Source organism: Vicugna pacos, chromosome 9, assembly GCF_048564905.1.
Source record: "Vicugna pacos chromosome 9, VicPac4, whole genome shotgun sequence".
Lineage (NCBI taxonomy): Eukaryota > Metazoa > Chordata > Mammalia > Artiodactyla > Camelidae > Vicugna > Vicugna pacos.
Window position 1 is genome coordinate 18,252,439 of NC_132995.1, and position 9,006 is coordinate 18,261,444.

General features: G+C 42.6%; 1 non-coding gene across 1 annotated transcript; it reads left to right on the forward strand.

Annotated features, from left to right (window-relative positions):
• Positions 1–214: 214 nt before the first annotated feature.
• On the forward strand, positions 215–323 carry LOC116277593 (U6 spliceosomal RNA). Its single transcript, XR_004187088.1, has one exon. It is a non-coding gene; the product is annotated as a U6 spliceosomal RNA (small nuclear RNA).
• Positions 324–9,006: the final 8,683 nt, after the last annotated feature.

Consider the following 9,006-nt stretch of genomic DNA (forward strand, 5'->3'; position numbering starts at 1 on the left):
TTCCTGCTACTGTTGACATGCATTACATGTCTACATGGACTGAAACTCCACAGTACAGTGTTAGGTTCCTTCTTCCCATCACCAAATGTTGTTTCAAGAAATAAACAAATGAGAAAAATGTATTTTATATTTAACCTGCGTATCTGCCATTTCTGGGGCTCTTTATTCGTACAGGCTGAGGTTTCCATCTTGTAGCAGTTCTATTAGTGTATGAGTTACTCACTCAGGTAACACATATAAAAAAATCTGGAATGATACAGAGAAGATTAACATGGCCACTGCGTAAGGATCACATGCAAATTCATGAAGTGTTCCATATATTTTACAAAGGATTAAAAGCAATTCAAAGAAGGAACGGTAGCCTTTTCAACAAATGGAGCTGGAGAGAGGGAACATCTATAGGCAAGAAAATGAAACTCAAACTAAACCTCACACCTTATATAAAAATTAACTCAAACTTGATTATGAACTTCAAATTAAAACATAAAACTATAAAACCTTTAGGAAAAAAAAAAGACTTTGGCATCTAGAGCTAGGCAAAGAGTCCTTAGACTTGACACCAAAAACACAAACTATAAAAGAAAAAATTGATAAGTTGGACTTCATCGAAGTTAAAAATGTTTTGGTGAAGAAGATGAAAGACAAACAATAAACTGGGTAGAGATATTTGCAAACCACTTATTCAACAAAGGACTAGTATCTAGAATATATAAAGAACACTCAAAACTCAATAGTTAAAACAAACACTCAAATTAGAAAATGTTCAAAAGACACAAATAGACTTTTCAATGAAGATGATATGCAGATGGCAAATAAGCACATGAAAGGATGTTTAACATTATGAGTCATCAGGGAAATGCAAATTAAAACCATAATGAGATATTACTACATATAGAGTAGTGACAATATAAGCAGTGACGTTACCAAATGCTGGCAAGTATGCAGAGACACTGGATTACTAATACTTTGTTGATGGGCAGGTAAGATCATACAGATCTTGAAAACAGTTTGGCAGTTTCTTGTAAAACTAAATGTGAAATTGCCATACGAACTGCAAATTGTACTCTTGGGTGTTTATCCCAGAGAAATTAAAACTATGTTCACACAAGCACCTGCATGTGAATGTTTATAGTGGCCTTGTTCATAATAACCCCAAACTAGAAGTAGCCCAGATGTGTTCAGCTGGTGAACGGTTAGCCTGTAGTACATATACACAAAAAAATGTTATTCAGCAATAAAAATAAGAAAACCATTGATACACGCAGAAGCTTGGATGGACCGTTAAGGAATAATTCTGAGTTAGAAAAAATCTAACCTTCAGATGTTACATCCTATGTGATATTTTATGTAATGTTCTTCAAATGATAAAATGTTGTAAATGCAGGAGTTAGGGACAAGGGAAGGAAGATGGTGTGATTGTAAAAGGGCAGTATGAGGAATTCTTGTCATGATGGAACTGTTCTGTATCTCCACTGTGGTGGTAGATATGTGAACCTATACATGTTAGTAAATTGTATGGAACTGAATATACATACATACACAAATGAACACAGGTAAGACTGGGGACAGCTGAATGAGATCAGTGGATTGCATCGGTGTCACTGTCTACATTGTGATGTTACACTATGGTTTTGCAAGATGTTACACTGGTGAAAACTAGGAACAGGGTACGTGGGATCGCTCTGTATTATTTCTTTCAATTGATGTGAAATGTGTAATTAGGTAATATAATCTATAATCTATAATTATCTTCAATTTTAAAATAGAGTGAGCATTTTTATAGTTTTAAGTGCACTGACAGATTTTACTCCAAGAACGCATAATAATTCATTATTCTACTCATCTTATAAAATGAACTAGGTAACCAGCACCCTCACTATAATGGCTTTAACAATTCTTGGCCTGTACCAATAGGACAGGAAATTCTATGCAACCAACATTAGGTGGGATAAAGAGAGTTGCTGCTTTTTAATTATTTTTAAAATTTTTTGGGGAAGGTAATTAGGTATATTTATTTATTTTTAATGAAGGTACTGGGGATTGAGCCCAGGACCTCATGCATGCTAGGCACACACTCTACCAAGCACTCTACACTTCCCGCCAAGGGTTGTTTTATTCTGATAAAAAATTCACCTCACTAGAAATATAAAAAAATTATGTAATTCTTATACAATTAATTAGTTCTTAATTCCCTTGTACAACGTAGCACAGACATGTATCAAGTAAAAACCCATGAAAATAACATGACATTCTCCTCTCAGAAATTAACAGATCAGGCAGATAATAACAGTAGAGAAAAATTAAACCACCACCACCAAGGTTGATTCTATATCCAAATAATGTACATATATTTGTAACTAGATATTTGCATCAAACAAAAATACACACTTTTCAAACATCCATGGTATATTGAGAATTAAACACAACATATGGCTCAAAAAACCCAAAAAGATAGAAATAATTCAAGCCAAATTATTAGACCAAAATATAGTAAAAGTAGGAAAAAGAAAATGTTAGACAAAATTAAAATTAAATTAAATTTAAATTAAAATAAATTGAATTAAATTTTTATCTAATTGCAATTTAAAAATGCCTTCCTAAATATTTGTGTGCTAAAGAGGTAATCAAAGCTGAACTTGTGCATCATTTACAAACACTAAACGTTAGAAATAAATGAGTCATTCAGTTAAAGAGACTAGAAAATGAAAAAAAAAAATGGTGGATGCAAAAATGGCCACAAATTCCTCCTGTCCTGGCATCCAGGCTCTTAGATGGTGCCCTCCCACGCTGACTCCGGTCTGGGCCATGGGGACAGTGGAAAACGTGCTACAGGCAGAGACTTGAAATGCACAGTTGGTCTCACTCTCTTACTGTTGACCACCATGTTAGGAAGCCAGGGCTTGACTGCTGTGTAATGAGAGCCATGTGCCCCAGTCACTCTTATCACCCTGGCCAACGGCCTGCCAGCTGCCAGAAATATGACCCAGGACATCTTAGAACTTCCAGCCACCAGCCTACTTGCCACGAGTGAGCCAAGCAGTGATTAGCTGAGTCAGTCTGGACCAGAAGAACCACCCAGCCAGCCCACAGTAGCGTGAGCTAAGTGAAACGTGGTTGTTTTTAAGCCACTAAGTTTTGGGGTGGCTTGTAACCCACCAAAAGCCGTGGCATAAAAACATAAGGTTAAGAAAAAGAGGCAATTGTCACACAGTCACCAGTTTTGTCACTGTTCTTCCATCATCATGCTAATGAAGTACCATGTAAATAAGTGGTCTTTAATAATATGTACAGGGCTGTGGAATTCTAAGGTGTCCAGAGTCAGACTGGGAGTGGGGAACACCCCTAGCAAACATGTGCAGAAGAACCCAGAATCAGCTGCAGATGGGCTTGCAGAGCCGGCTGGCTTAGTCTCAAGCCATCTGAATGAAAAGTCAGAGATGTCTGTAGGGGGCCCGTTCTTCCACAGGTGTTCCTCAACATCGTAAACAAGACGGAAGGGACAAGCTACATCTGTCTGTTTGCAGTAAAAGAAAGAAGAAAAAAAAACCCTTAAGGACAGACAAGATGGTGCAAAGGCACCACATCTGTCGCAGTGGGACCAGTGGCCGTCGGCAGTTTTTATTCGGCTCTGTTTGTGCAGCTGAGAGGGGAGCCTGGTGGGAGGTTGTCACACTTGCTTTCTGAGTGCCTGCAGCCCTCGGACACTTAGAGACACGTCTGGTCCTGCAGGATCTGGAGGTAGGCTGTTCCTTTCTGAGAGGGCTGGTGACCTCTCCCTGCCTGTGATGATCACTGCCTCCAGGCCACTGTCATCCTTCCCTTCATGTCATGCACGTGCTCATGAGATGGGTAGAGGCCCCCGAAATCTGAAAAGATGATGATACGTGCAAAATTCAAAATAAAAATTTTTCTTTTCCCAAAATGACAATTTAACCATCAGTTGAAATTAACACGTCTTCCTTCTTGATTTTCGAGTTCTGGAAGTTCCGAATATGTTCACTGAAGCTGTGCTTTCCTTCGAGTTTGGGCACCAGGTCAAGGTTCCCTCTGCCTGCTCGGCCAAGCAGCCCTGCATGACCCAGGCATCTGTAATGGAAGCTCCAGGGTTTGGGACCTCGGCCTGCTTCATTTTCATATTTTCCCTAGTCCCAGAAGAGGTCTGGAAACCATAATCTTCAAGTTGCTCATTCATAGTAACTCACTGGTCAGGAGATCCAATTCCACAAGGTGTCTAGAGAGTCCTCGAAATGGTCAGTCTCTTTTTGAAGATCTTTAAAGAATCCAAAGATCTGTGTTTGTGCATCTCTGTGTCCTGGGCACTGAGAGGGATGACTCACGTGGTGACACGCTGAATTTGCTGATTTTTAGTGTTTTGAATCTTGTATTGACTTTGAGTTAAAAGACTTAGAAATTAGGATGGGTAATTGTAAAAATGAAAGAAAGACAGAGAAAGAGAAAGAAAAAGAAAGGAAAGAAAGAAGGAAAGAAAGAGAAAGAAAGAAGGAAAAAAGGAAGAGAAAGAAAGAAAAGAAAAGACTGTAAGCAAACAAATAAATAAAAATCTAGAACTTCATGGGGCAGGTTGTGGGGGCACATGGTGCTGCCACCTCGCCAGGGATGGGTGTGTGTTTCCTCACTCAGACCAGGAAAAGCACATCTCCCCTTTGCAAACCTTGGTTCTTCTGCTTCCAAGCTTTGTTGTCAAGTCTGGATATTGGCTTCTTCTCACCATTTCTCCAACAGCTTCCAACCAACCAAATGGCTCTTGGGGGTCTGGTAAATCATCCACTCATCTGCCCAGCTTCCATCTGTCCCTTACATTCTGCATTTTCATCAGTGGCTGTCTGCAGCCTGGGATAGACCAGGCTGCCACCAGCACAGGAAGCTTGAAGGATGCTTGTCCTAAACCGCGGTGTTTGGGAACGCTGGCTTTGTCAACGTGGTCCCTGTTGGCACATCTGACCACGAGAAGAAGAGAGAGAGCGCCTCCCCTTCCCTTTGGGTTGAATTTATATTTGTTCTATGAGACGGCAAAAGTCCAGACCCATGATGTCTATCTAAGAATCTAGCCATATCAAAAGAAAACCTTTGCTCTATAAACGAGATTAGCTATCTCCCAATTTCGGTGTATAAATCGGCTCTCCATTTAGACTTCCTCCTCTGCAGTACTCCTTCATTACAGACCATCACTGCATCAGGACAACATTGGAAAAAAGAAAAGCAACACAAGAAAATACTTAATTTCATTAATCTGTTTAGCAATACCAATATAATGAGGCATAATATTGATTTTCTTACTTAGGATTTAAAATCTCTACTTCTTTCCACAGAATTAAATGCTTCAAGCTGATATTCTACCTCTTTACAGTCGCATCTTTAATTTAGTTGTTATAATTAGGCATTAACGGGTGTCAGTAGGGTAGCCAGTTAGAGACCATTCTGTTCTGCTTGTCTTGATTATCACAGTTTAGATGTAAAGTAAATTAGAATGAAAGACTATACAGTCCAATTACAGATAAAAGCAGCAAACTGCACTGTTGTAATTAGATGCCAGGACTATTTTTCTTAGATTTTGTATCTCTTGAGGGCCCTTCTTGTAGCTACTTGGCTGAAGTCACTGCTGAAAGATTTTAGAATGGATCTGAGGTGTTGCCGCCATATTGTCTCTTGCAAAACGTGAACTTCTGACTGGGCTTTCTTCCTGGGAACCCTTCTCAGCCGGAGCCCGAGAGGACTTACTCGAGTGTTTCTTCCCTGGGGTCAGGGGTCTGCATGCATCCCCGCTTTCGCTGCCCGGGAAGCTCAGGGAGTTGGTGCAAAGGTCAGTTTCTTTGTGAATCTCTCCGGCTGTTCCTCCCCTTGTCTTCCTACCCTTCCTCCTTTTCCCCTCCTTCTGTTCCTCCCTGATGCCAAATCTTGGGTGTTGTGCTGCCTTTGGGTCCAGAATGGTGGTCAAAACCTTGCTTTTAAGCCTGGTGTGGAATTTTCTAGAAGTGAGCATATGCTAGGTGGTGCCTTCCTGTAGGTGTTGCTTATTTTTGAAAACTGACCACGGACAGCCTGACATAGCCACTGAAGGGTACCTCAGAGGGAGCATGGCTCATTCATTCATCTCACATTTACTGACTTCCCACCCTGCCACCCTGGATGTTGGGCTCCCAGACACACCTGCTGGGGTGGGGGTTCAAGGCCTGGTGAAGGTGAGGCAGCCAATAATTGATGATGAGGGTATGGCATAAAGAGCTGAATGGGCTGGAAGAGGGGCAGGGCAGGGACACCCATCCCGTGTGAGAGGTGAGAACCCCCCCATCCCTTAGGCTGTGATACCTGACTTGTTTGTTTTGAAGGATGAAAGGGAACTAGTTAGGTGGGTGGAGAAGGAGCAGGGAGGGAGTTCCAAAAGGACTACCATGTTTAAGGCACGGAGGTGGTCTCAGATGGCTGGAGGTTGGTGGGAAGTGAAGCTGCACAAGGTGGGCAGGGCCAGGCCATGAAGGCTCTTGTGAGCTATGCTAAAGGAGGTGACTCAGGATCTCTGTCACAGGAAAAAGTCCACAGGGACCTCCCTGCCCTGGAATAGACTCCCCAGTTCTCTACTGAAGTCTGGGCACAGACTGGCATCTCTGAGCTCCATTTCCATGTGGTTATTTTGAATCTACCCCTGGGCTCCCAATGAAAAGAGCCCATACCCCAGACCTCAGTGTGTGAGGCTGTTAGAGGGACCCATACTGCATGGATAGGATATATATGCTCAGCACATGGCGTATTGGGAGCCAGCAGGGATGGGAAGAGTAAGGACATCGTTTCATGGCAGGGACATAAATGGTTACTGAGGACCCAGATGGTACTCCTTGTGAGGACATCCAAACCCAGCACCAAAAAACGCTTCTTACTCCTGAGGGACTTCTGGGTTCCAGGCCTGGTGGTGAAATTTCCAGCAGTCAGACCCACCCAGGATGTGATGGGCTGAGGACCAGTGAGCTTCGTTGTCACTGGACACGTTTTGAGACAGGCTAGATGACCTTTACTCAGGACCCAAGTTGTAAAGGGAGGATGTGGCCTAGAAGGGCTTCTGCTGGACCTCCTTTCTTACCACATGGATGCTCAGCATCCCTGGATGCATGTGCAGAAGTCACAGCTGTTTCAATCCACTGAGCATTGACTGCAAGCTGAAGGGTACCGGCATCCCTTGCACATGTGTGCATGAAAGAAGTCTAATTTTCATCCTCTTGGCAATTCATATATCCTCATATTTCTTGGTGTATATTGTAAAGTAGTCCTCCACTAGAGTGAGCTGGCTGCCCTGCACTGTCCCCAGGCTGGACCTGCAGTAAAGCATGGTTTTCTCAAAGCACCTCCCCAGCCATTCGAACTCCCTGTTTTCTCACTATGAAAGTCACTGGCATGTCTCCATACCATTTTGGGCTGGAAACACTTCCACTCAGGTGATGCCAGCAGCGAATCCATGATACACGTGTCTAAGTCATGCAATGTCAAGTACTCATCAAATGAGAAGAAAAACGTCGGAATAGTTCGAATCGTGTGACCTCACCACCAATTAGACGGATTGTGCTCTGGGGGCGTGGGCTTGGGTGGGAGTCTTGTCTTCCTTTATGTAAGTTGCAGGTCCGTATGTTTCCAGGCACACTATTGAGTGGATTCCAGGGTTTAAAGAGTCGTGATTTTATGCAGTATGGCCCATAAACATAAACCAAGTACTTGAGCTGGTCATCTCCTACATAGGCAGAATCTGTGCCCCAAATTGAAGACTATGCTTGAGAGATGATGTCACTTTCTAACTTGGCTCTTAACAATGGATTTCAAGGGTAATTTGACTATACAGGATTGTAGCTGTGGGTAGTGAGCTTGGGACTCAAATTCTACAGCATAAGTAATTCCACCTTTGTGAACTTCAATGCACAAGGGATCTGGGTCATCATGAGTCTGACCTCTGTGGAAACATCCGTCAGTTTTGCATGGCCTGTGTACTGGTTTCATCAAATGCTTATCCTCCACGCTAAGATGACACTTCCGAGGAAAACACCACCATGCTATCCAATCATGCTCTCCCTGGGAGATGTTTTTAAAGTGAGCTGATCCCATCTAGAAGAGAAGGATTGAGCTGGACAGGGTCCCACCATGAGCTCGCAGGGCACTAGGATGCGCTAAGTCTTCTAACTTCTAGGTCCCACTCTGTGCCCACTAAGGAGGCATTTAGCCACCTGAGCTGGTGCTGTGAAAAGCTACAACTCGACTCTTCAGTGCTGGTGTGCATGTGCACGTGCCGTGTGCACACACAGAGACACACACACACACACACACACACACACACACACACACACAGGGGATATCTAACAAAACCAAAACCAAAGAGGACACCTTCTTCCCTGCAAGGATTCTTAGAAAGACCACTGTTAATTTAGGAAGATTCCTTTTTTTTTTTCCCATGATGAATTAATTTCCTTGAGATCATTTAAGGTGTGATCCAAGCATATATTTTCTTTTGCGACCAAACGGATCTGACCTCTTACTAATTTTGCCTACAATTAGTTTGGTGTAATTACCGCCACTTACAATTTAGTCTGCTTTCACTAAAAAAAATTATTGTTCGCCGGGTCATAAAACTCTTTAAAAATTGCTTAATGAAAAATGGAGCCTTGGGAATGTTGCACAAGATAAGCCCAGTCATCAAATCCAGGACTTCCTGTGTGCAGGAGGCAGTAGTTTGTGCCAGAGGCTCTTTGGCACAGTGTGTGTATGTATGTGTATGTGTGTGTGTGTGTGTGTGTGTGTGTGTGTGTTTGTGTGTGTGTATGTGCATGTGTGGTGCAGCAGCATTTGGAAGAGAAGCCCCTTTTACAGGTGCCCTCTTCAGCCCTGGGTGTGTGTGGGTGTAGCCTGGCAGGGCCTGAGATGCCAACTTAAAACAGAGGATACTCAGGAGGCTCTGTCTCTATCTCCTACATTTCTCCTGCTGGACAGACCTAATCAGAATAAAGAAAGAAT